Source organism: Rhinoderma darwinii, chromosome 4 (genome assembly GCF_050947455.1).
Source record: "Rhinoderma darwinii isolate aRhiDar2 chromosome 4, aRhiDar2.hap1, whole genome shotgun sequence".
NCBI lineage: Eukaryota > Metazoa > Chordata > Amphibia > Anura > Rhinodermatidae > Rhinoderma > Rhinoderma darwinii.
The window spans coordinates 255,227,882-255,255,582 of NC_134690.1; the positions used below are offsets into that span (position 1 = coordinate 255,227,882).

Below are 27,701 nucleotides of genomic sequence, written 5' to 3' on the forward strand. Positions count from 1 at the left end.
AGTTTGCGGGAAGTCATAGCTTTCCATGGCGTACCCATACGGTAAATGTCGGGAAGGGGTGAAAGGGAGGCTTCAATTCTCCCAGTACCTGCCGAGCAAGACGGCAAAGTATAGCGTGAAGATGTATAAGCTGTGCGAGAGTGCATCAGGGTATACCTACAAATTTAGGATATATGAAGGGAAGGACACCAGTATTCAGCCCCCAGAATACCCCCCCCCCCCTTACTGGGAGTTAATGCAAAAATTGTGTTGGATTTGGTGCACCCACTGCTGGGTCAGGGTTACCACCTCTACCTGGATAATTTTTATACCAGCGTCCCACACTTCAACTGCCTCGCTTCCAGAAGTACTGTGACATGCGGCACTGCTAGAAGAAATCGGAGAGGCCTCCCTAAGACTCTGCTTGGGCAAACACTCAGAAGGGCTGAGAGCAGGTCACATTCTAGCAGCAACATATTGTGTGTCAAGTACAAGGACAAGAGAGATGTCCTTGTTTTGACAACAATACATGGCCACACCAGCACCCATGTACCTGTACGAGGTACCAGTACAGAGACCCCCAAACCAGACTGCATCCTGGACTACAATAGGTACATGGGAGGGGTGGTCAGATCAAGCCCTGAAGCACCATGCGGTTTGGTATAAGAAGCTGGCCGTGCACATCATACAGATGGCATTGTACAATGCGTACGTGCTATGTCGATGTGCAGGCCAGACGGGAACTTTCCTTGAATTTCAACAGGTGGTTATCAAGAACCTAATCTTTAGGGACCAAAGGGGGGGGGGGACACCCAGTACTTCTGTAAGTGAGGCCACACGCATCGTACAAGGGCAACATTTTCCAGGAGAAGTTCCCCAAACTAACAAGAAGGGAAAAAGTCAAAAGATGTGCAAAGTCTGCTATAAGAGGGGGATAAGGATGGACACAATATATCAATGTGACGTGTCCCGAAAAACCATGGCTCTGTATGAAAGGGTTTTAAAATGTATCATATCCCTTGATTTTTACATTACCCGTTTTACTTACCCTGATGACACTGCGCACAGCTTATCCCCCTCATATTTCCCTTCTGAGACCTGCCGTGTGCCAAGGCAGCAGATAACAGCCACATGTAGGGTATTGCCCTACCCAGGAGAACCCACATTACAATTTATAGGGTGTATATCTCCGGTGGCGCATGCTGGGAACAATATATTGGACACTGAAACGGCATACATATATAGAAAATTGCAAATCTCACACTGCACCACCTGCTGCGCATTACCTTTTAGACAATACCTGTGGGGTAAAAGTGCTCACTACAGCTCTAGATGAATGCCTTAATGGGTGTAGATTTTAAAATGGGATGGCTTCTTGGGGGTTTCCATTGCTTTGATACCTCTGTGGCTCTGCAAATGCGACATGGCACCCGAAAACCAATCCAGCAAAATCTGGGGTCCAAAGAACAAATAGCGCTCCTTTCCTTCTGAGCCCTCCCATGGGCCCAAACTGCAGTTTATCACCACAAATAGGGTATTGCCACACTCAGGACAAATTGGGCAACAAAATTAGTTAATTTATTTCTTGTAAAAGTAAAAAATTTTGAGCCAAAACTACATATTATTGAAAACAATTTTTTTTTTTTAAATTCACAGCCCAATTCAAATAAGTTCTGTGAAAAAACTGCGGGTCTAAATGGTCACAACACCCATAAATCAATTCCTTGAGGGGTTTAGTTTCCAAAACACGGTCAGTTTTGGGTAATTTCTACTATTTTGGCACCGCAAGACCTCTTCAACCATAAATCAATTCCTTGAGGGGTGTAGTTTCCAAAATGGGGTCACTATTGGGAGATTCCTACTGTTTTGACACCTCAACACCTCTTCAAACCTGGCATGCTGCCTAAAATATATTCTTAGAAAAAACAGGCCCCAAAATGCACTAGGTGCTTCTTTGCTTCTAGGCCTTGTGTTTTAGTCCACGAGCACACTAGAGCCACATGTGGGACATTTCTAAAAACTGAAGAATCTGGACAATACATATTTAGTGGTGTTTCTCTGGTAAAACCTTCTGTGTTACAGAAAAAAATAGATTGAAATTGAATTTCTGCAAGAAAAATGAAATTTGCAAATTTAAACTCCACATTACTTTAATTCCTGTGAAACGCCTAAAGGGTTAAGAAACTTTCTATATACTGTTTTAAATACTTTTAGGGGTCTAGTTTTTAAAATGGGGTGTTTTATGGGGGTTTATGATACATAGGCCCCTCAAAGCCACTTCAGAACTGAACTGGCAGCTAAAAGAAAAAGGCTTTTGAAATTTTCTTGAAAATATGAGAAATTGCTGTTTATGTTCTCGGCCTTGTAACGTCCAAGAAAAATAAAAGAATGTTAAAAAAATGATGCCAATCTAAAGTAGACATATGAAAAATGTTAATTGGTGACTATTTTGTGTGGTATAACAGTCTGCCTTACAAGCAGCTACATTTAAATGTAAAAATATGCAAATTTGTCCAAATTTTCACTAAATTTTGCTATTTTTCACACAAACACTTAATGTATCGACCAAATTTTATCGCTAACATAAAGCCCAATGTGTCATGAGAAAACAATCTCAGAATTGCTTTGATAGGTCAAAGCATTCTGAAGTTATTACCATATAAAGTGAAAAATGTCAGATTTGAATAATGGGCTCTGAGCCTTAAGGCCCAAACTAGGCTGCGTCCTTAACCCCTTAATGACCGCCGATAGGCCTTTTCACGGCAGTCATTAGTGGGCTTTATTCTACAGTGTCGCCATTCCACGGCGCTGCATTAGAATAAAGTAAACAGAGCAGGGACCTGTCAAATCTCCCTGCTCTCAGCTGCCAGAGGTAGCTGAGGGCTGGGGGTGTCCCTGCTCAATCGGGTGAGATCGATATAAGTATCGATCTCACCCGTTTAACCCTTCAGATGCAGTGCTCAATAGGGTGCAGCGCATCTGAGTGGTTTTGGAGAGAGGGAGGGAGCTCCCTCTCTCCCCCACCGACACCCGGCGATAAGATCGCCGAGTGTCTGTCTCTGATGGCAGCTGGGGTCCTAATAAAGGCCCCCAGGTCTGCCTGTAGTGAATGCCTGCTAGGATATGCCAGAGGCATGTCCTAGCAGATGCCTGTTTGTTTTAAACGGACAGGCAGTAATGCACTGCAATACTAAGTATTACAGTGTATTATATTAGCGATCGGAGGATTGCATATTAATGTCCCCTAGTGGGACTAGTATAAAAGTAAAAAAAAAAAGTTGAATAAAAGTTAATTTAAAAAATGTGAAAAAAATAAAAATAAGTTAAAAACCCACTTTTTCCCCTTACAAAATGCTTTACTATTAAAAAAACACAATAAAGCAAAAAAGTTACACATATTTGGTATGTCCGTAACGACCCCGACTATAAAGCCGTTACATTATTTAACCCGCACGGTGAACGCCGTAAAAAATAAAATAAAAAACAATGGAAAAATTGCTGTTTTCTATTAATGCTGACATTAAAAAAAAATGTGATAAGTGATCAAAAAGTCGAATCTACTCTCAAATGGTACCAATAAAAACTACAAGTCGTACCGCAAAAAAAAATCCCTTATACAACTGTATCGGCGGAATAAAATAGTTATGACTCTTCAAATATGGAGACATAAAAACAAATAATTTCTAAAAAAAAAGTGTTTTTACTGTGTAAGTAGTAAAACATACAACATCTATACAAATTTGGTATCTTTGCAATCCTAACAACCCGTTGAATAAAGTTAGTGTTATTTATACCACACGGTAAACGACGTAGATTTAGGGCGCAAAAAAAGAGTGGTGAAATTTCAGGTTTTCTTCTATACCCCCCCAAAAAAAAAGTTAATGAATAAATTTATATGTACCCCAAAATGGTGCTATTAAAAAGTACAACTTGTCCCGCAATAAACAAGATCTTATACAGCTATGTCGACGCAAAAATAAAAAAAACTTTACAGCTCTTCGAATGTGACAATGGAAAAATTAAAAAAATGGCTTTGTCATTAGGGCCCAGAATGCAAGCAGGGGAAGGGGTTAATCCAATTTATTATATCAAATTACAAAAATTAAATTATTAATATGTAAAATGCACAGACCCTGAGCACACCCTGCAAGAGGTAATTTCTATCCAAAGCTTCCGCTCGGAAACACTGGTGAGGCGCTATTTAACCTATGTGTTCTTGTCTCTATAACCACACACAAGGAGGTTGCCCCTTGACCTCTGTAAAGAGGATGCAGTGGAATAAAAGTTACTATATTAAAAAATTGAAATACAAAATATTCTGTTAACATAGCTCAAGTTAGATTAAAATGATAGAACTTTCGTTTGCTTTATTATTTAGCGCCTTGTGTTTTCTTTAAAATGATTTAATTTTCTTTACAGAGCAGAAAATTATTAGATTTTTAGAAGATAATACAAAATACAATGTACCACATTACATTAAAATATCTCATTCAATATCCCAAAGACATTTCTAATAAGGACAATGAAAGCTGCAGGAAGAGAGCCGTCTTTGATGTTAATCATTGGAATTAAAGTCCATATGATATTGATAACTACATTCAATTTTATGGAAGTCATTGCTAGAAATAAAGCTGTGTACATGATGTTAATCTCGTTTTTCCAAAGGGGAAAAAAAACAAAACAGATTGAAAATAAACAGATTAAAGTGTAGATTATATTGTGCAGGCATCTGCAATTTCCTTTCATGTGCTTTGTTAATGACTGTATTGAAGCCTGTATTCATCAACAGGTGCCAAGGAACAAAGCAGAAGCAGAAAAATACAACTCTAGAATGATAAAATAAAAAATTATATATCATAAAAAAGCAATCATTTCTTTCACCGAGTCCCATCTGGAAGTAAGCAACCCTTTTTATCAGCCTTCTATATAGAAAAAAATGGAATTTAAATCTCAATACATAATAGAGTGTTGGATTTTTTTTCCAACCCATCTGCTCCAAATTGGGTTTCTATTTACCAATGGCTAATGAAGGGCATTTGTCTGAGACAGACAGTTTAGACATTACTTCTTATGCCGTTTAAATCTCTCGCAGCCCATCTGCCCTTCGAGAGCTCTACGGTTGCGTAAAAGATACAAGGATTTTTTTTCTTTGTGCGGTAATTTTACGTTTTCTGAACACTGGTTATTTAAGTCTCAGTACGTAATACTGTCACTGTACTATCCAGATATTGCTATCCACCAATCACGTAATAACTAGTCACTGACTCTTATGGATAGGATTCTTAAGACTTCACTGTTATTAAGTATACATTAAAAAGATAAATTAATTACTTTTGGCATAATTATCCTTTCCATACAAAGCAATCGGTATGGAACAGGGACAGCGATTGCTGAAATAAACCAGACCGTATCAGTGTATCCTGGTATGGGACCTGTATATAACCCTATGACCTGGCAGTAACAATTCTATTCCTCTACTTCCTACGCCCATGATGACATGAGCGTGGTATAAACGTCTCAACGTGTTTCGCCTGTAGTGTAATCTGCATGCACCTCAGGAAACTAATTTTAATATTAGAACAGCCAAATTTACTGGAGCGCCGGAGTTCGTTCTGATATACAAAACTCCAGCGGCCATGATAGGAGCTGTACGCGGCAGCACGAACGCCGAGCTAATAAGGGCTAAGCTCCACGCTCACTAGGATGACATGTGCTGGAACTTCCTCCTATCCCTCTGTCCGAGGCTATGAGATCACAAGCCTGGGACGCATCACTCTAGGGGGCTCGGCTATTGCCCTGGTAACCACCAGAAGCAACAGCTACAATGTTTACGCTGTTTTGCTAACAATGCAGCCTGCTTATACTGAGAACTGACTAAACAGAACCATGAAGAGATGCATTTGGCAATATCCCTATTTAAGAATGTAGTGGCGCAATCAAGCACACTGGGCCATCATGCTTTCTTTACCCTTATCGATGATATATACTGGGGAGTGTTAACTCCCGCCCAGCAATAAGAACATAGTGCACAGTATCCACTCCAAGGCTCAACACATTTTATATATTATATATTTTTTTATATTTTCACATACATACACACACTATATATATATATATATATATATATATATATATATATACACATACATATATACATACACACACACACACACACACATATATTTTCACATACATACACCTATATATATATTTTCACATACACCTATATTTTCACATACATACACATATATATGTACATACATACATATACACACACACACACACACACACACACACACACACCAATTGTAGATGAACACAGCACTCCACTCGGCTATATAGAAGGCCATGTGCACGTTACCAGAGGATGAATAAGTTCCCCAACTTAAATACACAGAAACCATAGTAACGAAGTAACGCACCAGGACTTCCAGATTGATGAAAAAAGGGTGGATTTATTCACCTCAAGTGAGCAGCGACGTTTCAGTTAGTCACAGAACCTTTTTCTCAAGTTGTAGCATACTACACACATTGTCAGGTATAAATAGAAGGTATGTGGTGCTGTATTTTCAGTGTGTGCGCCTTTACCTTTAGGGTTTTGGGGGGCACTGTTTGTGGGGATTTTTTTTCAAGGCACAGAGTGTGTAGCACTATCTACAGGGGATACAGCATGTGGCACTGTTTTAGGGGGCTTAGTGTGTGACTATTTTTATGGGTCACTGTGTGTGTGTGTGTGTGTGTGTGTGTGTGTGTGTGTGTGTGTGTGTGTGTGTGTGTGTGTGTCGCACCTTAGTTTTAGTGGCACAACGTGTGACATGATTAAATTCAGCAGCGTAGTGCACAGCGTTATATTCAATAGCTCAATGAATGATGCCATTATATTCAGGGGTATAGGGTGTGTGGCACTTTGAGAAGTTTCTGTTAGTATAGGGATTGCGGATGTGCTGCAAAAGTGAACAACCAAAGACATCTGGGCAGCAAACTCCGCAGAGACTATTCGTGGCCTGGAGAAGTCATCATGGCGGTCTGGGCCCAATAGAGGAAAAAAGGAAAGAAGACTTTCAATTTAGAGAAGAAGTTACTTGTAAGTTGCTTGATGTACAAAATGTTTAGCCTCTAATTGCGTAGGATCAGTATTGTATTAACTATATGGTATGTAGCGTAGTTTTTTGTGAAACCGCAAACCCCAACATCTCCTTACAATTGATCAGGCTGTACTTAGAGCTGTATTTTCACTGTGCACACATTTATATAGAAGTGGTTAACCTGAATTCGCAAATAACCTCTGTACGGAGATTTGTTCTGGTGCTGTATTTATGTACTGGACTTGGTTCTGCTGCTGCATTAATGTTTTGAGGTTGGTTTTGGCATGGTATCTAGGCTGTTAGTTTGAACCTGATACTATATCTGTATATTGAAACTGTACATTGATGTACTGTGGCAATCCAGTTAAACATTCTATGCAGGGAACCACACAAGTTTGGAAAAAATTAAAGGATAAATTAAAACATTACCTTGTGGTCATTATTACATAGGTGACCCCTAACCTGTACTTTTGATATCCGGTCAGGTTTATTAGTTAAACCTAGTTCTAGTAGTGCCCCCCTTCCCCGCTCCTCTTGTTGAACCTTGCACCAGTTGTTAAAGGTAATGGTCTTTTATTATGGTCATAAACCAGTTTCCTTTGTGGTACCTTCAGGTTTCTGCTTCCCATACTATATCAGGGTCCCTAGATATTAATGACTGCCTCATCTATTTGTCCATTAGCAGATTTTCTGCTGCTTCCATAATACTTGGAGACCTAATTAGAGTTTCATTTCTTAGCCCCAGCTCACTAGCTACCCTGTCTTCCCCTCCTACACAGTAAATGCCCTCCCCCTGGTAAACACTCATCCAACCTTCTAGCCATCTTCTCACCAAAAACACCAAAAACACAGCTGCACTCAACCCATTTAGGTGTAGCTAATCCCTACTAGAGTGTCTGTAACAAAGAGAGAAGTCCGCTTAGTTCTTCAAAAATGAACCCCCTCCTTGAGTGACTGGTTTACCTCCCTAATCTCCTGCTCTCTCTCTGGTGTGGAACATGCTACAAGTAGTATTTCTCAAAATACTACATTTGAGGTACTTGCCCTGAGCTTACTACCAAAGTCCCTGAAATAATGTTTAAGGACCTTCCACCTACCTCTACCTTTGTCTGCTGGGTCTTCACCAGCCCTCCCAATAATCTGTCAAACAGATCCACTATATAGTGAACCCGGAAAAAAACACGTGGTTTGGTATTCCGTCTTTATGACAGATTGCTCTGTGTTCCCCTAGTAATGGAGTCGGTTGTTCCACTCCCTTAGGTCTTATTCAGACTAGCGTATTTCACGTCCGTGTTACGCGCGTTAAAACAACGGACGTCCCACAGACCTATGCAATTCAATGGGGCCATTCAGACATTGTGCTTTTCACGAATTTCCCTATAATTGTGTATTTTTTGCGCATCATGCACCCATTGAAGTCAATGGGTGTGTGAAAATCACTGACAGCACATGGACGCACAGTTGCTAAAGAAATGATGAGAAAAAGAAAAACACCTCCTTCAGTTTATTTTGCGGACGTAAAAAACGTGTGAAATACAGATGAATACGCGCGTAAAAAATGCAGACACGAACCATACACGGATGTCACACGGAACTGAAAAGCAGGAAAAATGCTGTTTTTACGTGCGCAAAACGGACACGTTCGTATGAATAAGGCCTTACACTGTAAGAACACAGCCTTTTTTAAGCCTTGAGGACACTTTCATCGCATCTCAAGAGGCATAGCTTTTAAATTTTTTTAATCGCCGTAAATATAAAAAATGTATTGAATATATGTTTATTATTTTCTGCGAGGAAGGGGGAAACAATTCTACCATTTTTGGGTAAATTTAACACATTCACAGTACAGTATAAATTTAATTTGAACTTTATTCTGCAGGTAAAGATTACGGTGATACCAAATATATTGTTTTTATGTTTTTCTACTTTTGCTCAATAAAAACACTTTATTTATATTTTAAAAAAAGAAACATTATTTTTAACCTTTCCATCAACATAGCTTTGTGAGGGCTTGTAATTTTTTATTTTTGCAGAGCAAGTTGAAGTTTTCATTGGCACCAATTTGGGGTACATAAAAATAATTGATTAACTTTTGATAATTTTTTGGGTGGAGGTGTCAAAATGACAATTCTGCCTTTGTTTTTTAAACGTTGTTCACATGCAGAATAGTGTGTTATTTTTATGGGTTATTTTTAAACACCAATAGACTACATCCAGTAGACTACATATATAGAATCCCGACTAACTGCTGGTATATCGAAACGTAACTTTTATTGGGTCTATTTAAAATATATTTATCGAATTCCAAAATAACTATTTCAACAACGATTTGGTTAAAAGGGCCATGTGTGACTGTATTAGCCATTATTTGTAGATCTCATAGACTCTGTTGTGTGCAGAGACCCCTTAGATCGGCAAAACATGTCGGATTAGCTGACAGTGTCTGTGGAAATTGTAATCACCCATGTAAACATTGTTTATAGCCTGTTCCATGTAGCTACAGCAATTTGTTGCAGCGAGTTACTTCAGAAAGTAGTAACCAATACAAAAAAAATGTCTATATGGAGGGTTTAATCTCCAACGCTATATAAATAAGCTGTGCAAAGCAGCTATTCTTGAAGCAAACAAAATGGCTAATACAGTCATACTGCAGCCTTTTTAACCAAATCGCTTTTGAAATAGTTTTTTGTGGTAGATAAATATATTTTAAATAGACCCAATAAAAGTTAAAGTTTCAATATACCAGCAGTTAGTTAGAATTGTATATTTGTGGACTACTGGATGTAGCCTATTGGTGTTTAAAATTGTTTATTTATGGAGCCCCCCTGCATGGGTGTACAGTCTGTAACACACGGTTCTATTGTGTTTAATACAATTTTATGGGTCGTTGCAATTGTAGCAATACTAATTATGCCAGATATCGGGAAGGGGTTAAAAGAGATTTCCACAAAAATCTAACTAGGCCATATATTGCCTGCTGCGCTAGAATTGCCATAAAAAATTAGGTTTTGAACAGAACCCTGAATGTCAGAGTGAACATAGCCAAAATAGAACCAAACAGTTCCCTGACTCAATCAATTTGGAACACATCAAGGCCTCCTTAAATTTATGTCCACTGATTGTGGGTAGTATTGCCGCTCAGCCCCATTCACTTCAATGAATCAGAGTTGCAGTACTAGACACAACCCATGGACAAATGTTTTTCCTAATGTGGTACACCCAATTTGAAACAGAACATATGTACATGCTTAAATACTGCAAACAAAGCAAAAAAAATAATTAAAAAAACACAAATAAAGTTTATCATATGTATTTATACAATTTAAATTAAAATTGAGTGTTATTGTTCTTTACAACAAACCGTCTAACATACTAATGTCTTATAAAATTGGTTTAGATTAGAGTTATAGTATACTCTACAGTATATTTATATTTATTTGGACAATTTACTGAAAATTGATGTAGCGAAACTTTTTCTAGATTCACTTTCATACCTGGGCAATGCCAGACTTGATGTGAGCTGTAATCGGCAGGCAGCTTCTTGTCAACCGTTACATTCTCTGGACTGAAACCATTTATATCTGCAATTTCTGCATTACAACTGCTGTTTTCTGGAGAAAAAGATAAAAATAGAAGTGTTATACGTGATAAAAAAACAAAAAGTAAAAAAAACAAAAACCGTTGTGCCTTAAAAGGCAAGTGAGGAAAACATTACAGTTCTGAAAGAGTATTATACTAGATGTACAACGAATGGAATAAAAGTATTTGAAAAGATATTATATAGTATATTTTATGTTGGAGAATTTCTACTATGTAATAGTATAATTACATACAGAACATAAGAATATAGGATACATACAGTATATTATAATACCATCCGGATGTTTTGTTTTCTTCTAAATTACCCATGAGTGCCCTTTTGGTTTTTCTGGCAAAATGTAATCTTTTCAAGGAACTCGGTAAAACCCTCGTGGCATTTTCTATGCAAGCAAAAGAGAAGGATACAAGTCACCAGGTCGACTTAAGAGAACTTTTATTACGTCAGCATGCCTAAAGGAGACAACAGCATAGCAATGTTTCAGTGGAACCAATACCTTGGATCTTTCTCTTATGTTTGCTGTAATAACACTGTAGTGGTGGAAACCCACTCCAAAATAGCACTGGATTGGAGTGGATACCTAGAATATGCAGCATTTTGATAAAAACACCACAGACCCCAAAAATACTGCAAAAAAAAAAAACACAAAATGCTATGTATTAAGACTTTATGTTTTACTATAGATTATGGAATAATAGCAGCCAAAATACTACTACTAAAGGCAAAAGTAGCAGTAGCGATGCATGAATAATAATGCAGGATTAGTGGGAATGACAGAAGTAATGGAATGGTACATATTGATGCAGGAACTAAACCGGCTGCATGTGAAGGTTGTTGTAGCTGCTGTTCTATATTCTGTTATCTATTCTGTAAATAAATCATTATCTAGAAAGGGTAGAGAGAAGTCCACTGCCACGTCACATATGGTTACAATAAACAACTCTGTTAAATAAATGAGGCTCAAACATGTGGATCAATGTGGATATTACAGACGGATGTGTGATTTACAGTCTACACAGAGCTCTGTGCGAAGGATCCATTACTGAATAACTGCACACAATATAACTTCAACTGACCCGCTGAAGCCAATTCTCTGCTAACACTGGTTCTCGGTGTTGTATTTACTCTTTAAACCATTAACTCCTTAATGACCGGGCATGTTTGTACCTTAATGACCAAGCCAGATTTGTCAAATCTGGTATGTCTGACTTTATCAGAGAATAACTCTGTGAAAGTTTTGAATATCCAAGTAATTCTGACATTGTTTTTTCGTCACATGTTGTACTTTATTTTAGTGGTAAAAGTAGACTGATACGATTTGCGGAAATTAAAAAATAGAGAAATTGAAGAAATTTTGTAAAAATTATCATTTTTCCCTATTTTTAACTGCAATATGTCACATATGTACATACATACTGCACAATTTTTTTAATTAAATATATATTTCCATCTCTTTACTCTATTTTGGCAACACTTTTGAAAAAAAAATTATTTTTTTCAGCAATTTGGAAGACTTACAAGTTTAGTAATCATTTTATACATTTTGAAGTACATTTTGTTTTCCTGCACCAAGCCAGGTTTTCAGAGGCTCATAGGTGTCAGAATGGTGGAAACCCCCACAAGTGACCCCATTTTGAAAACTACACCCCTTAAGGTATTTATTAAGGGGTGTTGTAAGTATTTTGACCCCACAGTTTTTTTTGTAAGAATTCATGCAAAGCAGGCGTAAAAAAATATAATTTCACTTTTTTCATAAAAGTATCACTTTGAAGACCGATTTCTGTGTAAAGTGACCATGAGAATGAAGAAACACACCCCAAAATATATCACCCTGTTTCTCCTGTTTTCAAAAATGCCCCCATTGTGACCCCAATGCATTGCTTGGACACACGACAGGGCCCGAAAGGGAGGGAGCACCCGGAGGCTTTCAGGACTCATATTTTGATTGAAAATGTTTTAGGCCCTACTGTATATTTGGAGAGGTTTTGAGCTACCAGAGCGATAGAAACTCCCCATAAACGACCCCATTTAGAAAACTAGACCCCTTAAGGTATTTATCTAGGGGTGTAGTGCGTACTTTGACGCCACAGTTTTTTGCTAAATTTAATGCATAGCAGGTGAAAAAAAAAAGAATTTCACTTTTTTCATAAAAGTATTTGTTTGAAGACCGATTTCTTTGTAAAGCGAACATGAAAATGAAGAAACACACCCCAAAATCTATCACCCTCTTTCTCCTGTTTTCAAAAATACCCACATTGTAGCCCTAATACGTTGTTTGGACACACGGCAGGGCCCCAAAGGAAGGGAGCACCCGGAGGCTTTCAGGACTCATATTTTGCTTGAAAATGTTTTAGGCCCCACTGTACATTTGGAGAAGCTTTGAGCTGCCAGAACGATAGAAACTGCCCATAAACGACCCCATTTCGAAAACTAGACCCCTTAAGGTATTTATCTAGGGGTATAGTTAGCATTTTGACCACACAGGTTTTTCGCTAAATATATTGGAATTAGTCTGTAAAAATTAAAATGTACTTCTTTTCTGAAACATAGAAATTTTTATTATTTACAAGGAATAACGAAGAAAATGCACCCCAACATTTGTAAAGCAATGTCTCCCGATTACGACAATACCCCATATGTGGTAATAAACTGCTGTTTGGACCCACAGCAGGGCTCAGAAGGGAAGGAGCGCCATTTGGATTTATGATTTTGCTGGAATGGTTTTCGGTGCCATGTCGCATTTGCAATGCACTGGAGGGACCAAAACAGTGGAAACCCACCAAAAGTCACCCCATTTTGGAAAAACCTTCAAGGAATTTTTCTAGGGGTATAGTGAGCATTTACACCCCACGGGTCTTTTGCAGAGTTTATTAGAATTAGGGCGCGAAAATTAATATCAAATTTTTTTCCACTAAAATGTTGCATTTTCTCATTTTCACAAGGGGTAAAGGAGGAAAAAAACAACCATTTTTTATAAAGCAATTTCTCCCGAGTACGAAAATACCGCACATGTGGTCATACGTTTTTTCATTAGAAATGAATTAACCCTTTCAGGACTGATCCATTTTTTGCTTTCATATTTTAGATTTTCACTCCCCGCTTTCCAAGAGCCATAACTTTTTTATTTTTCCATCAATAGAGTGGTGTGGGGCTTATTTCTTGCGGGAGGAGCTGCAGTTTTTATTGGTACCATTTTGGGGTACATGCGATTTATTTATTTTTATCACTTTTTGTTCCATTTTTTTGCAATCCTGAGCAAAAAACAGGAATTCTGACACTGTTTTTTAGGTTTTCTTTTTGCGGCGCTCACCGTACGCTATAAATGACATTTTTACTTTATTCTGCGGGTTGGTACAATTACGGCGATACCATATATTTATAGGTTTGGTCCTTTTTTTTAGCGTTTGCACAATAAAATGACTTATTTATAAACAAAAAAAAAATTCTGTGTCACCATATTCTGAGAGCCATCATTTTTTTATTTTTTTGTCAAAAAAGCTGTGTAAGGGCTTGTTTTTTGCGGGACAGATAGAAGTTTTTATTGGTACTATTTTTGGGAACATGCGACTTTTTGATCACTTTTTATTCTTTATTTTGGGAGGGGTGGTGACCAAAAAAATTGTGTTACTGTCATCGTTTTTTATTGATTTTTTTGGGGGTGTTCATCGTGCGGGGAAAATAACATTACAGTTTTATAGTTGGAGTCGTTACGAACGCGGTGATACCAAATGTGTACTTTAACGTGTTCATTTTTTTTCTATAATAAAAGTTTTATTATAGGAAAAAAAGCAGTTCATGTTTATATCACTTCTAACTTTTATTTTTACACTTTTTTTAAAACATTTTTATTACTTTTTTTTACTTTTTTAACTTGTCCCACTAGGGGACACTTAGTCTTGCAGCTTTGATCGCTGCTAGAGTACATTACACTACACACGTAGTGTGATGTACTCTGTCATTGTGACGTGACTGTCACACTGACAGGAAGCAGAGGAGGAACGGCCGGAGGCTGTTCCTCCGAGGCTTCCGTACATGGCAACCCGGAGGTCATTATCTGACCTCCGATTGCCGTGACAAGCATCGGTAGCCCCCACGATCACTTCTTGGGGGGCTGCCGATGTGCTTCAAACCACTTAAATGCGGCGACGGCAATCCGTCGCCGCACTTAAGGGGTTAACTGCCGAAAGCAGCGGCGATGGTCCGCTGTCCGGCGAGACTGATGTCTCAGCTGTCTAGGACAGCTGTCAGCGCGGGTCTGTCACTCTGTGTTTACACAGAGTGACAGTTTGAAATGCGGACGAAAATGCACGTCCTGGTGCGGGAACTAGCAGCCGACCAGGACGTGCATTTTCGTCCTTGGTCGTGAAAGGGTTAAAGATGTGACACCTATTGTGAGAGTGTAAGTGCTCATTCAGACAAGCGTAAAACTCGTCCGTGTGCTGTGTGTGAAAATCAAGCACAACCGACCTATTGATTTCAATGGGACCATTCACACATGCAGGAGTTTTCATGCAGCGTGTGTTCGCTGCGTGAAACTCACTGCATGTCCTATATTGGTGCATTTTCCACCCACATACGCGCCCATTGAAGTCAATGGGTGCATGAAAATCACGCACAGCACACGGATGCACATCAATTCCATTGAAAAAAAACAATTTGTGCTTTGCAAGTGCCACTCGCACAGCACAGATGCAATAACTCAACGCACACGAACCAGATTTACACGTGTAAATCTGTCAAGCTCGTATGAATGTAGCCTAAGGGCCGCTGTTCCCCACCATATACTTACCTCTCCACAGCATCCTGTGGCTAGTGGCGGATTAAGAAGACCATGGGCCCTGGGCTGTTACCCAAACTTGGGCCCCCCTTCTCCACCGCCATCCTGCTGCGCCGTAACTATTGCTAACACTACCTTTTTGCACAAGCATTAACAAATGGGTGTTATGATTCCCCTTTCACAGGGCTGTGTCCCTACATACTGACAGTATCACACTGTGCAGGGACACAGCGCCAACCCCCCATGTAGACAGCACCACACACACACCCCCTGTAGCTAGAGCCACACACACACACACACACACACAACCCCCTGTAGAGAGCGTCACACAGCCCCCTGTAGAGAGCGTCACACAGCACTCCCCCCCTTGTATATAGTGCTACACAGCGTCGCTACACTGCAGCCCTGGGATGTCATTTTATCAGATATGACTGCTGCAGCCTGTGATTGGCTGCAGCGGTCACATGGGGTGAAACGTCATCCCAGGAGGCCGGCCCGGACGAAGAAACAGAATTCTTGGCAAGTATAAGATTTTTATTTTTTCTAAATTGTGTTTTTACATAACATCTGCTATCTGTTGCAGGTTTTACCTCCCCATTGAATTAAATGGGGAACACCCGAAACAAATGAGCAGCGTTTACGCAAATACAATTGACATGCTGCGGAATAAAAAACCGCACCGCAGGTCAATTTTTTAGCTTTTTTTTCCCCCACTTATCATTTACGCAGCGTGTGATGAGAATTGTTCACATCTAATCTACTCTGCTGCTACTGTATTAGAGCTTGTCCACACTTAACGGAATTGCTGCGTATTTTACACCCGGAAAATACGCAGAATACAGTAGCAGCAAAGTGGGTGAGATTTAACAAATCTCATCCAGACGCTGCGTAAAAATTTCCGACCAGACATTTTGTCCTGCGGTGCGTATTTCACGTACTGCAGCATGTCCATTCCTGCTGCGGAAAGTGAACTGCATTGATGCGTTTTTTCAGAGGAGACGTCACCATCTCCCAACATTTAGAAAAACGCAGCAAAATACGCACCATTTTCTGCAGCAAAAATGCAGGAAATTGTGCTTTTTTTCTGCAGCAAAATGTCTGCGAGTTTCTGCGGAATTGCTGCAGAAATATATATATATATACACCCGTGCATGTACACACGAGTATGCACATATAAAGTTCACACGAGTATGCACATTTTACACACACACACACACACACACACACACGAGTATGCACATTATACACATATAAAGTACACACACACACACGAGTATGCACATTATACACATATAAAGTACACACACACGAGTATGCACATTATACACATATAAAGTACACACACGAGTATGCACATTATACACAAAGTACACACGAGTATGCACATTATACACATTACAAAGTACACACTGTAAACACACACGAGTATGCACATATAAAGTACACATTGTAAACACACACAAGTATGCACATTATACACACACACGAGTATGCACATTATACACATATAAAGTACACATTGTAAACACACATGCACTTACCTTTTATGTAGGATATTTGTGAGTCTTCACTGCAGCTCTTCTCCTGCTCACAGCCCGACACAGAGCCCGCCGACAGTCTCCCCTCCCCCATGTCCCGACAGCTAGCAGCAGGAGGAGATGTTTAGGGCAGGGAAGGGGAGCTGGAGGGAGAGCTTCTAAAGCAGCACAGGGAGAGATCGCAGCACAGACCACGGCTGCTAAGTAGGAGCGAAGCTCCGTTCGTCTGATGACAAGTACGGTCCTGGCAGCGGGGCTCCCTCAAGGGCTAACGATGCCACTGGGCATGAGGGGGTTCGGGTGGCTGTGGGCTCCTTGGGAGCCTTGGGCCCCGGGCGGCCACCCGAACCGCCCTAATGATAATCCACCACTGCCTGTGGCTCCTAGCCGGCGCTGCATCCCTCCTTCACTCCGGTCTTGTCGAGGCCTCCATCACCACCGATCTCCTCCTACATCTCGGCACTTCCACCCAGCCTTCCAGGGTATAAAAAAAGGGTACCTTCCTTTTCAAACCTTGCCCGAGCAGTTAAATTCCTCCTATTTTGCTAGAAATACCCTTCATTTTTGTTTCTTTTGATTACCTGTGATTTGACCCAGTATCTTGACTATTCTTGCCTGCTGCCTGTCCTGACCTGTTGCTTGATTAACCCCGACGACCCTCTGTCACCTGTCCTTACCTTTGGCTCTGTTAACCCTGAGTGATTGTCTACCGCCTGTCCTGACCTGCGCTATACCAGTGTTTAGTCAGCTATTTTTATATCTCTTCTGTCCATGCTGACCATTGCCGAAATACTACTTTGGGAGTAGCAACCTGGATATTCCAAGCAGCGAAGTTCAGATCCCTCTATAGGAGTCAAAGGGTGAATATCTGGGGATCCTTTAGACTCCACTGCCCAGATTAGACTTAAGCCAAATCCCTTGAGGACTCAGTGGGTCAATACGATCCTCTGGATTCCCGCAACAGCCTCATTCACAAAAAAAAGTCTTGTTTTATTGAACTATACTATGTCTGCCTCCATTACTGTGCCATCCTCGTGTGGGATCCCGTTTCGTGGTCAAGGGCCATACTTCCTAAAGAAGGACATCTGCATATCTCGGACTGCAGAGGAAATTGCTACTACCACCACGGCTTCACCCCAATCCTCTAACCAATGGGTGCCGCTATGTGGCGCATACAAAAATATGATGCCAAAAACGAGGGACTCCAGGCAGTTGTCAGGCTGTATCAAGTACTGCCGCCACACCAAGCTAATCTAGCCTTAAACCTGCTGGTTAGAGACGCCCCCAAAAAACAATTTTGATGCTGAAAACGGACCAGCGAGCATCCCTGGATGAGGAGTCTGTATAACTATATTCTGTTGGGCTCTGGCGACTATGGAAAAGACTGAGGAAGAAAGACCCTGAAGTATGTGTGGCTGTCCCAGACTCAGATCAGTTTTAAGGGACTAGTTAATTTCAGGCTTGCAAGCCTGAGAAATAGGAACGAGCCTCCAATACAATGTTCGAATAGAACCGAATGCTACCTTAGCAGACACAGTTAAGGAAGCAATTAAGTGGCGGGGTGAAAATAGAGAAGGTGCCCATGTCAATGCAGAGTGTGCCATGAGACCGCGGTCGGAGAACATCTAGAGCCGGGTAAATTAGCTTTCTGGGAATTCGTCAAAAGGGGTTCAGAAATCTATCCGGTAACTAAGAGCGGAGATTACTCAGTCAAAGGAAACAAGTCCGAAAAGTGGAGGACTGTTCCAGACAAACCGTGGTAGTCCTACTTGAGTGTGCCACTGTAAAAGGTGTGGTGAGCCCAGGCACCTTGTTAGAGGTTGTCAAGACCTCAAGATGGCAGGGTAAAGTCAGCCACCATTAAACGAGACGCCTGCAGCTGACAGCCAAGTGGCTTGGGCAAGGCATGATCAAGCGTCCATAGTGCAAACAATTATGGGATGACAATTTGACCCACCCTGGGGGGGGGGGGAATATTTACCAGAGAAGTCATCCCTCAACAAGAATTTGTTATCTCAGCAGTGCAAACGACTCTCACTGGGCAGCGTATAGCCTGTTTGATTGATACCGGGTCAGAGGTGACCACTATGTCCAGTCAGCTTTATCACACCTGCTTTCAGAGGAAAGTGGATTGATAACTCGATGGTTCAATGTGATGGCAGCAAACCATCTGGCCGTCTCGGTGGTAGGTGTCATCCAAAGGAACATTCAGCTTTTTCACCACTGGATGATTTCAAAAGCCATGGCGATTGGCAGAACCTGTGTGAAGCTCGGGATACATGTGGTCATAACACCCTGAGCAGATAACCCAAGATGCCATTAGGAGAGAGAAGCCACGCTGACAGGTTTTGAAGATGTTCGTTTAGAAAACTATGTCCAAAATTCTAAATGCTTAGTGGGCCGATAGGAGTGCCGAGTATGGCAATTGATGGACCCAGGAGAATTGTATGAGTGTGCTTCTGCAAAAATTAACTTGGACATTCTAACATGTTTTCATTCACAGGTGTTGTAACTTTGAGATTTATGATGTTTACACTGTTACAGGCGGGCACTGTGCGCTGGCAAGATCTCTAGTCACGGGTGCGGACATAGTGGCGTGGTGTGGCGCTGCACAGGCTCTGCGCTAGGAAAAATCCAGTATGTAGAGGGTAGAGAAGTTGTTTTGGAACACCTCATTGTCGTGGTGTCCAATGTGGTTGAAGGGCACGCAAAGAGAGCCTGTCGTGTGCGAGTGAAGTGTCGAATGGGACTGGCAGTGTGGCAGAGAACCAGAGGATGTCTGTGGAGAGGAGTGAGTTATGTCAGCGTTAGTCTCCAGGGGACAGAAACACGTGTATCCTCTAAGTGGTTGTGGACCACTTACAGAATGAATCCTGCACAGAGGGCGGGTGTAGTTCTAGTCTATGCCTGTAAGGGCTTATTCAGACAAACGTGTAATTCGTCCGTGCAACGCGCGTGATTTTCACACGCCTCGCACGGACCTATGTTAGTCTATGGGGCAGTGCAGACTGTCCGTGAGTTTCACGCAGCGTGTGTCCGCTGCGTAAAACTCACGACATGTCCGATATTTGTGCATTGTTCGCGCATCACGCACCCATTGAAGTCAATGGGTGCATGAAAATCACACGCAGCACGTGCTTTTCGGTTTACAAACATAGTGTCTTAATGATGGTGGCTGTGCGAAAATCACGCAGCCACGCATCATATGCTGCTGACACACGGTGCTGTTAAGTACCTCTTGCGCGCAAAATAGGAAAATTGTTTTTTTTTTAATTCTTTAAAAACATTTTTTTTTTTTGGAACAATAAAAAAAAGGAAAAAACTGTTTTTTTAATTAGTCCCTAAAGGGAACTTATGCAAGCGATCCAACGAATGTATTGCAGTATATCGCTATACTGACAGTTTCCATTGAATCCCAGCCGGAGTTATAAGACCGGCCCTGAACATATCCTATAGTATGATCACATTGAGGTGTTGCAAAAAAAAAAAAAAATCAGAACAAGTTTATATGTAAAGATGTGGGACTCTTTGCAAGAAATCATTACAAAACTTTCAGGATTCTAGCTCATCTATTCCCTTTCTACAGGTTGTATTATATGCATACAGTTAAAATGTACAAATAATATAATGCATTACTATACTTAGGATACATAGGTATGTATTTGTAAAGTGCATCTCAAGGACTTCGTGAGTCTACTAGGAGAAAAATTGCATATTAGTTCATCACTACATGAAGTTTTCAAAACCAACCAAATACTTTAACAGCAAATTTCATGTTCAGATAACACTTCTGAATCTCGTGTTTCCATGGTTCTGCTCCCTGCATGATCTACAGATAATTTGTGAAGTGGAGCAGAAAATATATGGCTTTGCAATATTTCATTAATTTCACGCTACTAACTTCACAAATGGATGTTGCATGTACGGACTAGTTTAAAGGCTATATGCAAATGGAAGAGCCAAGTTTAGATGTGGAGCTTTTAGCTTATGTAAAGGTGGCAGACTGCTTTGTTTAATTTGTAGCTATTGGATAGGAGTAGAGCTGATTACGAAAGCAAAAGTATTTACTAGGCTCATAATGTTAGAATAGTAGCTTGACCACCTGTTATACATTCAACGTGTAAACCACTGGTGCCAACTAAAAACGGTCAGAGCAATTTAAAAAGATACTGGCTCTAAAGTTCAATATATATATATATATATATATTATATATATATATATATATATATATCACACACACATATACACACACACATACACATACACCCTTTTTACTACAGAGCCAGGAGGAATTTGCCATTGTTGCATACTGGTCGCATTGACTGCTTTCTGATTTTTGGATGGCAATGCAACTTAAAACTTAGGAATTCTGATATATAAGAAAATGTGGCAGTAGAGCGATTCATTTTTCATAGGCATTTATGCAAGAAGGAACAAGAGGATCTGCCACGATATAGTCTTTCATTTTTAAAGGAGGTTCCAGCAATTGAGGAGTTGGCAAACTGTCGGGTTCTGGTCTCATTTGCGTTCACCAATTCTGGGTTTTTTCTGCTCTGTCATAGGGGCAGAATTACAAAATTGGCAGGGTAGTGGGTCAGTCACAAAAGAGGCACCAACAGCGCCTGATCACCAACTTGACTTATAATAGTCTGTTGGGTTCCATCATAATTTCCATAATTTTACTGGAAAAATAACACTGCATACTGCCCTTTTTTGTGGTTTTCACAATGCAAGTAGAGAGAAAAAAAGCCCCACTCATCCGGTCGGAAGCAGAAAATTATTTAATGCTTGTAAGAAAAGGTGTGTGGGGAAGACAAAGACATGGTCAGGCTTTTTTGGTTTTTGCATGACGGAATCTGCAAAGGAGGCTCCAACGCAGATGTGAACAGAGCCTCACTTTGTGATCAACAATAAGTGCAAATACAGTACAGTAGCAGTTGATCATGAGTTCAGGAGAGATAAATAGAACACGGACTTAGGCCCCATGCACATGACCGTGCGCGTAATCACAGTCTGTCAGCTGTGCCCATAATCCCAATCACCCGAATTTGCGTGCCCTGCTCCCATTATAAAGTACGGGAGCACGGTCCGTAAAATAATTTGTTTACAGAAACTTTCTACGGCCCGGACACCTTTCCGTAAATGTACGGGAAGGTGTTAGTCAGCCGTAGAAATTAATGGGTCCGTAATTACGGATAAAACCTACAGGTCGTGTGCACAGTAAAAATTATTGTATGCCAATAGATCCTCTTGCCACTTTGCGGATAGGTCATTGGTAATGGAAAATTATTTCTCATTTAAAAAAAGTTCTAATATATGGCACTTTCTTCTGAAAACATTTCTGATTGTGAGAACAATTCATGGTTCGTACAATAAAGGCAAATTGTCCAGGCTCTATGGCAGCAAAGCATGACTGCAGCCTCATACTGCCACAAATATGAATTCGTGTATAATATTATTTATTTTAAAGAGCCAATAACTTCCAGGCCGGTGTACATTTGCTTTGTTCCTGTGTTTTTGCACATTTGACATCTAAAGCAGATTGGAGTAGGGGTGTGAAACTATTTTGGCGCCAAAGATAAATTTTTCAAAATGCGTCACCCCCCCCCCAGTTTACTTTGTGCTATTCATGGCATGCCCATTAGCGTGCCAGCCATAGTGCTTCATAATAAGTCCAGCAACAGTACCTCCATAATAGTGCCCCACGAGAACATTAGTAAGTGCCACTATAAAGTGTGAGCAACAAAGCCAATACAGCAATGCCATGCCACAGTTCAGAGAGCAAGCCATAGTGCCACCAAAGGGTGCAAACTAAAACTCTTTCAAACAAAGCATGCCATAGTACCCCCAAAGAATGTTAGTTACAGTTCCCACTTTATAGAAGCACATGTAATTTCCTGCTTCTCTACTAATCTTAATGATCATTTCAACGATTCATAGGGGGATTCAATTTGATCTGTGCAGAAATACTTCAAAAACTCGTATTTATTTAAAGAGAACGTGTAAGCAGGATTTAGCCACGCAAACCGCCACCTACATGTTATCCAGCAGTGTAATAGGTTAATAATGATGCTCCTTTGTAATCGGGCCAATGCAGCATAGTCAAGAAAAAGATCTTTGAAAACATACCGGTCATCGCTAGACAGACAGAGATCTAGGAGTGACGTAGCACTGCCATTTTGGAAACTAAACCGCTCAATGCATTTACCTAGGGGTGTAGTGAGCATGTTAACCCTGCAGGTGTTTTGTAGTGTGCACTCGATGTTGCAGAGTGAAAATGGGATTTTTTTTCCATAGATATGCCAATATGTGGTGCCCAGCTTGTGCCACCATAACAAGACTGCTCTCTAATTATTATGCTGTGTTTCCAGTTTTATAATCCCCCTGCATGGGGCACTAATCTTTTGTCTAGACATTCGACAGGGTTCTGGAGTGAAAGAGTACCATGCGAAATTGAGGCCCAATTTGGCAACTTACAAAGTATTGGTTCAGAATTGCAGGGCTCCGTTGTGAAATAATAAAAGAAACCCCTGAGAAGTGACCCCCATTTTGGAAACTACACCCCTCAAGGTATTTATTAAGGGGTGTAGTGAGCATTTTCACCTAACAGGTCTTTTCCATAAATGAATGCGCTGCGGATGGTGCAAAGTAAAAAACAAATTTCCCCAGATATGCCATTGAAGTGTCAAATAGGACATGCCCAGCTTATGCCACTGGAGACACACACCCCAAAAATGGTTTTAAAAGGGGTCTCCCGGGTATGGTGGTGCCATATATGTGGAAGTTAACTTCAGTTTGGGCACGCTGTAGGGCTCAGAGGGGAGGGAGCACCAGTTGGCTTTTGAAGCGTAGATTTTGCTTGGTAGTAGTTTTGTTTGGAGTTTTACTGGTATTTTAGTTTATAATGTTGGGGTACATGTAAGCTGGGCAGAGTACATCAGGGGCAGAGTCAGGTGGTATAATAATGGGGTAAAAAAAAAACAATAAAATAATCCAGAGATGTGGGTTAAGGTGTGAAGCAATCCTTTATGCAAAGGCCAGTGTTGCACTGATAAATGGTGTACACCACTTATAACCGGGACCATTCAGAGTAGGAATCATTGACCACGACTCTCTGGATACGGTCCTTGAGCCAATTCTCAATCCAATTACAAACTATACTTTCTAAACCTATAGTCCTTAATTTACCCATTAGACGTCTATGAGAGACAGTGTCTAATGCCTTTGCAAAGTCCAAAAACACTATATCCAAGTGGCCCCTCTGTCTAGGCTTCTGCTCACCTCTTCATAAAAACCAAAATCGGATTAGTTTAATTCTGTCCTTCGTAAAACTGTGCTGGCTGTCACTTATACTATTTTTTTGTCACATAATCCTTTATATAGTTCCAAACTTTTTCCCCACGAGGAATGTTAAAGAGGCTCTGTCACCAGATTTTGCAACCCCTATCTGCTATTGCAGCAGATCGGCGCTGCAATGTAGATAAGAGTAACGTTTTTATTTTTAAAAAACTAGCATTTTTGGCCAAGTTATGACCATTTTTGTATTTATGCAAATGAGGCTTGCTAAAGTCCAACTGGGCGTGTATTATGTGTTACATCTGGGCGTGTTTACTTCTTTTACTAGCTGGGCGTTCTGACGAGAAGTGTCATCCACTTCTCTTCAGAACGCCCAGCTTCTGGCAGTGCAGACACAGCGTGTTCTCGAGAGATCACGCTGTGTCGTCACTCACTTCCTGACCCAGGTCCTGCATCGTGTCAGACGAGCGAGGACACATCGGCACCAGAGGCTACAGTTGATTCTGCAGCAGCATCGGCGTTTGCAGGTAAGTCGATGTAGCTACTTACCTGCAGACGCTGATGCTGCTGCAGAATCAACTGTAGCCTCTGGTGCCGATGTGGCCGACACGATGCAGGACCTGGGGCAGGAAGTGAGGGACGTCACAGCGTGATCTCGAGAACACGCTGTTTGTCTGCACTGCCAGAAGCTGGGCGTTCTGAAGAGAAGTGGATGATACTCGTCAGAAGGCCCAGCTAGTAAAAGAAGAAAACACGCCCAGATGTAACACACATAATACACGCCCAGTTGTACTTTTACTTTAAACACGCCCAGTTGTTCTTTTGCAAGCCTCATTTGCATAAATACAAAAATGGTCATAACTTGGCCAAAAATGCTCGTTTTTTAAAAATAAAAACGTTACTGTAATCTACATTGCAGCGAGCCACATATTAAAGAGCCGTTATTCCTAAACCCTTCCTCAAATTATGTGGATTTTGTGAATTCCCTCAAATTAAAGTGGAGAGTCTGCACTTTAAGCCCATATGGATTATATACTGTAACTATATATTCAATATGTTTTGGTAAACAGCTAAAATGCCAAAACTTGTGTCACTGTCCAATGAATTCTGGACTTCACAGAGATAGAATATATATATATTCTATCAGTGGCCTCCGGCACGGGCCCCCACCATGGCCGGAGGCTCCGCTAGCAGCCGCTATGGCTGCTACAGCGGGACGCCACTGAACACTACGGCAGAGCAGGGAGGTATCTCCCCGCTCTGCCATTAACTGGTTCCCGACCGCTGGCTGTATTTTTCCGGCCAGCGGTCAGGGTCCTTAAAACCCGAGCCATAGACTTTCTACGGCTCGGGTTTTAACTTGCTGCCCGCGCGATCGGGCAGCTGAATGTCGGGTCTCCGGCTGTCAGTGACTGCCGGGGACCCTGAGGAGAGGATAGAAGCAGCTTTCGCTGCTTCTGTCTTCTCTGATCACTTGTACACAGCGCTGAATGCGCGCTGTGTACAGGAATAGAGACAGCAGCAGCGACGCTGTCTCTATTCCTCCCGGTGATCATGTGACTGGTCACATGATCGCCGGGTGCCGTTAGTGGCAGACTGTTGCTGGGTCTTACTATACCCAGCACAGCCCTATTAGTGACAATCATCACTGTGAGAGGGCTGATTTCCCCTGTAACTGGGGCTGCTGTGCAGCTCCAGTTACAGTGGAAAAACATGGTGTAAAAGAAAGAAAAAAATATATCAAGTTCCCCAAAGGTCTTCTTTGACCTTTGGGGGACAGACCATAGTAATAAAAAAATAATAAAGTAAAGTGCAAAAAAAATGTAAATAATGAATACACAAAATACCCACCCCAAAAAAAAACGTTCCCCCCCCCGCCAATCATTGTTGTAACGCTAGCGCTGACCCAAATCACGTCATTAGCCCAACAAATAAAAAAGTTATAGCCATTTAACTAACACGTGCTAAAAATGGCTAAACGGTGTCTGGTCCTGAAGGCGCAAAATAAAGCAAAAGACATGTATCCCCTCTCCACATGATCTCCACAGGACAGGGGATACATGTGTCATCGCCGGCAGCGATAGGGAGAACGGGGGACTGAAAGTCCCCTGAAGTTCTCCATCACAAACCTCGGACTTCCGGGGTCTGTGTCGGCAGCTCCGTAGAAATGAATGGAGCGCCGGTCGTGCTTGTGCGCATGCGTGAGCAGCGCTCCTTTCATTTTTATTGAGCTGCGCAGACGCCGGAAGTCAGAGGTTTGTCATGGAGAAGTTCAGGGGACTTTTAGTCCCCAGTTCTCCCTATCGCTGCCAGCGATCACTCATGTATCCCCTATTCTGTGGAGAGGGGATACATGTATTTTGTAGGACACACTGTAGGTCGCATTTTTTTGGGAGGGGGGACGCTGTATGGCGTTCCCTACAGGGGGGGGTGGCTATATGGCGTTCCCTACAGGGGGGGAGCTGTATGGCGTTCCCTACAGGGGGGGAGCTGTATGGCGTTCCCTACAGGGGGGAGCTGTATGGCGTTCCCTACAGGGGGGAGCTGTATGGCGTTCCCTGCAGGGGGGGCTGTATGGCGTTCCCTGCAGGGGGGGCTGTATGGCGTTCTCTGCAGGGGGGCTGTATGGCGTTCTCTACAGGGGGATGTATGACGCTATCTACAGAGGGGGGGCTGTATGGCATTATCTACAGGGGGGGCTGTAAAAAAGGCACTATCTACAAGGAGGGGGGGGGGGGGGTTGTGTGACACCCAGGGGAGGGGGGGGCCCAGTCAAAAGTTTGCTATGGGGCCCAGTCTTTCCTAGTTACGCCCCTGATATATATATATATATATATATATATACACATACATATAATCACACACAATTGAGATGTGATCGTAGAAGCAGTAGTACAGTAAAACTAGAATTAGAGAAAGCTATTTTTACACTATGCAAATAATGCTCATTCTCATTTCAATTCCACTTGAAATATTGTGATACTTAGTACAAAGAGACTTGTAGATTTTCACTAAGCTCTAGCTAGTGGAAGGCATGAATGAAAACTGAGGAAAAAAAAGTTTTTTTTAAATCTGCAGCAGAGAATAAATTCATCAAAAAAACTTTTAGGAGTAGAATCAAATTTTAAAAAAAAGTAGGACAGTCTGCTTGTCAAATTTTGGAGCTGGGTAAAATTTACTCGATCTACCTTGAAGAATAGGCCCTGGTCTAGAAGATTACGCTTGCAGATATTGTTTCAAATCATGAATAATGATAGAAAAGAATAAAGCAAGGAATTACTTTTCTGAAATGAAAGAAGAGGTGAAGATAAAATAAATAAAAGTAATTATCTGGGTGTACGTGTAAATATAATCTTCTGAATTGTAAATGACAAAAGGGGATCATTGGTCATATTCTCATACAAAATTAAACTGCTGGAAATAATGG

At 41.2% G+C, this 27,701-nt stretch overlaps 1 long non-coding RNA gene across 1 annotated transcript in view; it reads right to left on the reverse strand.

Annotated features, from left to right (window-relative positions):
• Positions 1-27,701, reverse strand: part of LOC142761084 (uncharacterized) — a 68,042-nt gene that overhangs the window by 29,123 nt on the left and 11,218 nt on the right. The window contains exon 2 of the long non-coding RNA XR_012883500.1: positions 10,559-10,675. This is a non-coding gene — a long non-coding RNA (uncharacterized LOC142761084). The remainder of the gene's footprint in view (positions 1-10,558; positions 10,676-27,701) is intronic.